Below are 7,676 nucleotides of genomic sequence, written 5' to 3' on the forward strand. Positions count from 1 at the left end.
TTATTTTTTCCCTTTACTTCTACCCTTTGGAACAAAGCTGCTTCATGTTGAGCTACACCTAGTGCCAGATGTTCCCTCCTTCATATAATTTTTGCACACATTATAGTACTGCTGTAGAAGGTGACACCACTTTCTAGAGTTGTTTTGAATCTTGCTGCACAAAATATTCTTGGGGATATGGTCTCTTCCCATTCTTCTGACATGGCCAATCCATCGCAACCTCCTCTTCTTGATAGTGGTTTCTAAGTGTCAGTCCTGTGTATGCCAGTACCTCTTTGGTATTTTTTTGTTCCACTTTATTTTCAGGATCTTACACAGACATCCCCTTTGTTTTTGTTAATTGTACTAATTGAGCATCTTTGAAATCTCATGGTACTACTTCCCCTTTCCAACATAGCAATATACCCTCATGGAGCTTTCAGAGTAATTTCTCCTTGGCACATTTATAGATTGAAGCAGGCAACCAGTGGTTGCCAGATGCCTTGTTCTCAGGAATCACTTCAATGGCTTTCTGCAAATGTAGACTCACTATCCATTCTAATGTAGGCTCATTGTCCAAATCTATCATAACTTCAAACTGTGGTAATCCTTTGACTCTGTGTTTGATTTCAGTTTCATTGGAGGCTAGAGTTCCATAGTGTTCAGTCCAGTGTTTGAGTTGTTTTTGTTTATTGATAATGACACTTCCATTTTAGTCTTTCAGCAGAGCTGTTTTCTTCTTGACTGGACCAATTGCTCATTTGATGCTTTGAACATTCCACAGCTATCACCTGTGCCAGCTGCTTTCTGAATATCATCAGAGTTTCAGCCAAAAATCTTGGTAACACCTTAGCCTCCTTTTGCATTTCTCTTTGAGCCTTTGTCAGATTTTCCAGCAATATTGTGTTGGGAGATTTCTAGAGGTGCACCAGTATACATGAGTCCTATATCGTATTGGTACTGATATAAGGAAAATTGATATTATTGGCAATCGGCTTTTTTGGCTGATGTGGCCAACAATGTTGCTGATAAATGCCCTGTGCATGCGCATAGCTGCAGCGCAGCATGCAGGTGGCCAGGAGCACAGCCTGGCAGCTTGGAGAGCAGCATGGAGCTGGTAAATCTGCCGTGGGGGGAGGGAGGGGGCGTTGAGGGGCAGATCAAGGTCCCCGTGGTGAGGGAGGGAGTGTGCTTGGGGCAGGGCCAGGCAGTGCATGTGCACGGCAGGACACATGACAGAGCAGCAAGTGGCTTGGCTGGGAGGTGTGGGAAGTGGGGGTGACTCTTGCTGCTATGTGCACCCTGGGAGGGCCTGGGAGGCATGTGCCCCCTGATCTGTGTGCAGGGAGCACATGATTTCCCTTGATTTCCCTCTCTCCTTCCTCTACAACAGACTTACCAGCCAGATGCTGCTCTCCAAGCTCCCGAGCCACACATTGGTAATCAGATCGGTATTGGCCAATATGGCTCAATTTAAAAATCAGCCATTGGTATTGGCCCAAAAAATCTCTATCGGTGCACCCCTAGAGATTTCTTATAGTTGGTTAGCACTGTCTTTTTGTTCTCAATCAGTGGTAGAAGAGTTTCAGAGTGCTCTTCAAACCATTCTGCATTTTTTTTTTTTTTTGGTTGTCCAAACACTGTGATAGCAGCATCACGTGTCAGTTTTTAAGCTTTCCCAAGCTCTGATGGCTGAGTTGTAAGGTAAACTTGCTTTCACAACTTCTTCATTGAATAGTCTGTTTTTCTATGTCTTTAGTTTGTCTTATGTCTATCGGAGGGCAACTGGTAGTTTTGCTATGGTGGATCTTTTTGGCGTTGATTCTGCCTTTGTATCTATTTGACTTGGGATACTCAGAGTACATACACAGAATAGCTTTATCATGTTGTTTAGTGTCTATGTGCCTACTTTTCAAGCTAGTGATGAAGACAAGAACAGTTTCTATCAACAACGTGAAGAGACTAAGAACTTGTAGAAATGAGATCATTATAATACTTGGTGACTTCAATACAAGAATTGGATGTAGTTTTCAGAATTGCTGGGTATTCTGGGCAAGCATAGAATTGGTAATATGAATGAAAATGCCCAGAGACTTTTAGAACTCTGTGCAAGTCAAAATCTATGCATGACCAACATCTACTTATCTGGGAAAATCTCAAGAAAGACATAGTGGAAACATCCAGGATCAGGCACTAGCACCAATTAAATGTAGTACTGACCAGGTGTAACCATCTGAAAGAAACCCTGCATATGAGGCCTTATCATGGTGCTGACTTTGACATTGATCATGCCTTAGTCTGCTGTAAGGGGAAATAGCCTTATAAAAATAAGAATTTTACATTGCATTACATGTCTGTCTCGACTGAACTGTGACTTCATTAACTTGTAGTTTGTGGTATGAGTAGCTAACAAAAAAAGAGTTGATGTTAAAAATCATTTGCACATGATGTTCAGTATTACTGATAATTGTGTTGTGATTTTGTTTTGCCCCTTGCAATATATGATGTGCTTTGCTTTGGGTTTTTTCCATAGGAGAGGTGCAGAATAATTTCAGATATGTATGTGTGTGTGTATATATGGCCTTGCAGAGCAACATATTCAGTTACCCCAAATACACAAACTTTAAAACATGTTTTTCAATAGCATTGTGAATAAAATACTTTGAACCTGGCTATTCAGATATATTGGTTAATTAATTATTCATTATTAAATTTATGATGCTGACTTATAAGGACCAGAAAGGAAACCATACATGGGACTCCAGGATCATGATATAAACTCTGCAGATGTAACACAGTGTCTCTACAGACAATGTACTTTAAATAGAACCCTTTGCCTTACAGCCAGCGACCAGCGCGGAGGGATGGGCAGAAATTGTTGATAACAGTGGAATCTCTAGTTTGTGCCTTGGCTCAATAAGTGACTTCCATGTTTACAGCTGTTGTTTTGGAGAGCTGATGCTTTAATGAACTAGAAGCACAAGATTGTGCATCTGTTTACAAGGGTTTGTTTTCTTTGTATTGAAAAGTGGTAAAATACTGCAAGAATAGAGAAGATGGATGGGGAGAATAGTCATGCATATCGTGTCATTGTGTAGACTGGTAGAATTTACTTTTGATCACCTGTTTTACAACATCTTAACATGGAAACTGATGTTTCATTTAATATATATAATAGACTAGAAATTGCACAAACTTTCAGACGCTTTTTTCATTTACTATCTCCTTTCCTAGAAGGTGGTCACTTGAAAGGTAAAGTATGAAAAATTAGAGTGAAGCATTTAAACTCATTAAAGAAAACGATTTAGAATGGGACATCATTCTTGCCTTCTGTCTCAGATGATAGTTTTTTTCTTAAAACAAATGGCCTCTGAAGCTCAGATGAATAAAACAAATGAATGGACTAATTAAGTGGTCTTGATATACCAATAACCTTCTGTTCCCATGTTCAATATAGAAATTTCCTAACTTAAAACAAAGTCCAATGTAGAAAGGCCTTGCATTTGCAGGGAATGGGCTAGGCTAAGCTAATACTGTTTCCATCTGTGACTTCTAAAGAGTTGTTCTAATTGAGATTCCAAGGATTGCTACATAGATTATTGTTTCAGATATGGTGGTAGTTTGTGAGAACTGGCTGGTTGCAGTTAATGCCAGCATTATATTTAAAGCTATTGACTTGTATTAAAATAACATTAATTTTTTATATGAAAAGTTGCTATATTGTGTGCAGGATAATTATGGAAAAGAGGAGAACAGAAGTATGCTGGGAAGGGAGAGGATCCACACAACAGTTTGTAAATACATAGCTAGTAGTATTGCAGGGGTATGTGTTGTATCTGTGTTCTTTGGGTAAATATGGTATCTTTTATTAGACCAACTCACATGGTTGGAAAAAATTCTTAACAAGCTTTTGGGTATAAATACCCTTCATCAGGCTGAGGAAGCATCTGCAGTTGGTGTGTGCTCTTCCTGGATGGAAACCTTGCTAGCCAATAGTGTTAAATATTAAGGTAGCTTTCTTGTTAAAAACCAACTAACCCAAGACAGTCTTAGTGTCCCACAGGGAGAGGGGATGGAGAGAAACTTGGTTTTGGATCTCTTCTAGATAGGTTGTTTTAGAGTTCAGAGTGTATACTTAACTGGTTTTCTGAAGATACTAAGTTCCTTTATAGTAAACTAAACTGGGACATATAGTCACCCTACACATGCTGCTGGCAAGAAAAGTTTTTCCTTCTTCACTCTTCCTTCTGAAAGCATCGTGCATATTTGTACTGATGGGTGTGGTATGGAAGTAAATACATGGTTCCTTTGCTTTGCAGTAGATACTGAATAATATCTGAAAAATGGCTTTTGGGTTTATTTTTTTGTTTCATATGATACTTGTTTTTACCTTTGTCCAGATGCCACTGGTTGTTGAGTATACAAGCTCTTCCTGTCAAGAGTCCGTTTCTGTTCATCTCATGAAGGATGATGTTTGCAACACGGTTTCCCAGATACACTCACTGAGGTAAGGAGTGTGGGGTTTATTCCTTTAAAGGTTCTGCTGCTAGCTTGTATCGCACAATCCCCATGCAACACAATGGCTGGTGTTGAGCTGTTCAGGGCAGGCTGGCAAGGACATTGTTACAAGCCAGATTCAATTTAGGTGCATTAAATAACCTTTACAATAATAGCACAGAGCTCTGGAGTACAAGCAAGTTCTTAACATTGTCTTAAGTAACACTTTCTTTGACGCATAAATCCAGCGCTGCTCCCTCAGGCCATCATTAACTTGTTTGTGTACTTGGGCTGACTAGCTTGGCTCCTGCCCAGCACACCAGTACAAATGAGCAAGGCAGCAACTTGCACCTTGCTGTTTTTTTCCTGTCAGACCTTTTTTATGTAATTATTTCTGCCAGCTGTTGAAAATAGCTTCTCTTTAACATTGCCTTTTAAAGAAAAATTTTTAGGGTTTTTTTTCCCCCCCTTTTTTTTCTTTAATTTAAATGTTACGCTAACTAGCTCAGCACAGGAGGCAAGCTGGATAATTCCTTATACAAGCTGAAATGCCTCTTCCGCTCCTAGGGTTAGAATTCATTGTATTTAATGGTATTCTTCCATTTTGCTCTAAAGCTGAAGAGGCTTAAGTATAACTGGGCTGTCTGAAGGTTCTGTGTGGCAAGTAAGATGAAACATCTGCCACAGAGGTGAAGCAATAGTGCCTTTTCAAGGAACTAGTCTTTGTAAATTCCTCTCTTTAAAGGTTTCCCTTGTAGTACAAAGAAGTATTGAGGTTTTAACAAGATATTCTAAACAAGTTTTACATGTCTGTGTAACACTTGATATATTGTTTTTGTAGGGCTATAGTTTGTAGGCCGATAAAAAGAGAGCTATGGACTCAGCTAGGTGGCACCTGGGACATGGCTCCCTGGAAGCTGATGCCTGCAGGGCTCCTTGACAGCTCCTTGTTCTCCCTTTCTCTCTCCCCATTAGGGGAGGGGGAAGGGAAAGTGTAGGATAGTGGAGTGTCTTAGATCTCTCCATATGTTAAAACTGAAGCATCAACTTTGTTAATAGATCTGAAAGTTTGGGGGCAGATCAGTTGTTTGTTGGGATTTTTAAATTTGTTTTTTTAAGTGCAAAAAAAAATGACCATGTAGTCGGTGGCTTTTTGGTGCACTAAAACAGCTGATATAACGGGACAAATGTCACCATCCATCGAAGCCTTATGCATAGCATTAAGTCAAGAAAGTTTTGACATGTATGTAGCAAATTGCATTTGTTTTCCATTTCTCTCTACTCTAGATCAGTTTTTCATGAAAGTACCAGTTTTCACTGAGTATTGAAGGCAGTGGTTCTGAACCAAGGGTACATGTACCCCCAGGGGGTATGTGAGATATATTTCATACATTGTCTAATGTAGGTCAAAAGGCCTAAAAAAATTAATTTCCCATTGAAAGGAGATATGTGAAGTCTCACTCTGAGACCAAGGGGTACGTTGACTGAAAAAGGTTCAGAACTGATGATCTAAGGAACTGCAGCACAGTCACTAATGCTGGTTTATTCACACTTTCCTGTGAGGGTGCTTTTAGAAGCAAGGCAAAAAAAGGGTGCAGAGATGCTCATCCTGTGCACTTCCAAACACAGGCATTCTACTAGCAGGCCTGTTCTGAATGGAAATGTGAGGGTTTCATTTTGGGCTAGTGGACAGGCGCTCTCCCCTCACGTCTTCTAACTGTAGTGGCTGCCAAGTCGATTTAATTTCCAATTTTTCTACCATCGTTATTAGCAGATTAGTCCCTTTTTACCCTTTTTCAGCTGGTCTTTCTTCATTTTACCTTATATTTGCTACTAGCAGAAAAGAGCACTCTAATTGTCTTTCTTCCTGTAGCTATAGTACAATAGACAAGTTAGCAAAATTGTGCCAGAATGGAAAACTACTACAGTCACTTTCCTTTGTGAGTTGAGGAGAATGGAGCATACAGAAAATAACAAGTGACTACCACCTGGGTAACAAAAGAGGCATGCAGTTGCCTTGCAAACACTGCTGTGATTGAAGGGAGCAGATGGAATATCCCTTCCTTGTGATTTAACTGTCAGATTTCTTTTAGCTATAACTTGTGGCTATAGTAACATATGTGTAGGTGTCTTTCTGGTACTAGGTATGTGTTAACTAGTAGGCTGTGTTGGGGCTGGTAGTGGTGACAGTCATATAACACTTCTCCTTATGTGATCCTGGATTAAGTTAAAACTTTGCCAAACTGTGACCATTTTGAAATTTTCCATGTCAGGTATCAGTTTAAGCTCCAGATTTTTGAAACCGTAAGGTAAATTGGTTCAGAAACTTCCAAGAACAGAACTTATGGAAAAAATACATTTTGCTCCAGTTGAAAAGTTTAAGTACCTGTACTTTATGCTGTGAGGTGCACAAATGTTGATTCGTGGTAGTGGTAGCTCAAGTTTGGAGTAGTCGTGCTTCAGGATAGCAGGGCCAGGAGGACTGAAAGGTAAGAATTTTTTTCCCCCTCCCATTCTGGGCTTCCCCACCCTGTTAATTACTTGCAGCTCCCTGTGCTATTTGTCCCAAGGGAGCAGGCAAGGAAGGGTTAAGCTACCTGTCTGACTGCTGCTTTTATTGTTGGCTGCTGTTATTCTGGTCCAGAGAGCAGCAGTGGCCAGGCAGGCAGTTTAACTCTTCCCTGCCTGCTCCCTGGGATAAACAGCATGGGTAGCCATAAGTAAGCAGGGGTCAAGGGAAGGACAGTGAGTAGGGATCTGGAGTGCTGGGTAGGGTGGCAAAAGGGGCAGTGGGCCTGATTTGGGCCAGTGCAGGAGGGGGTTGGATGGGAGGTTTTCACTAAGGTGTAGCCTAGAGTGGCCGCATCTTAGTGCAGTGCAAGGTGGATAACACAGATCAGAGAGAATTCTGCCCCGGAGTGGTGTAACTTAGAGCTTCATAGTGAGCACTTAAAAAAGGGGCAGGCAATTTATTTTGGGTGAAGGGTTGCTTACCAAGTTTTGACATGCTGTTGAGGGCTGCATGGGTAGCTCCACCCTTTGCCAGGTGCCCTGCCCCCTCGTCACCATCTTGTGGATAGAAGTCCCACCCCCTTAACCTCTGACCTTTGCTACTCTACCCTTGCCCCTGGGAGTACTCCTTTGGGGAAGGGAGTGTTTGTGCTGTATATGTAGAAGAGATTGCATAAAAGCTCAAAATG

General features: G+C 40.9%; 1 protein-coding gene across 5 annotated transcripts in view; it reads left to right on the forward strand.

Annotated features, from left to right (window-relative positions):
* Positions 1-4,382: 4,382 nt before the first annotated feature.
* Positions 4,383-7,676, forward strand: part of MPP7 (membrane palmitoylated protein 7) — a 306,910-nt gene continuing 303,616 nt past the window's right edge. For all 5 annotated transcript variants that reach the window (XM_019508234.1, XM_019508235.1, XM_019508237.1 and 2 more), the window contains exon 1: positions 4,383-4,486. The gene's annotated coding sequence lies outside the window, so the exon portion shown is untranslated. The remainder of the gene's footprint in view (positions 4,487-7,676) is intronic.

The sequence above is a fragment of the Gavialis gangeticus genome, unplaced genomic scaffold (assembly GCF_001723915.1).
Source record: "Gavialis gangeticus isolate Ggan-Ray unplaced genomic scaffold, GavGan_comp1, whole genome shotgun sequence".
In the NCBI taxonomy this organism is placed as follows: Eukaryota; Metazoa; Chordata; order Crocodylia; family Gavialidae; genus Gavialis; species Gavialis gangeticus.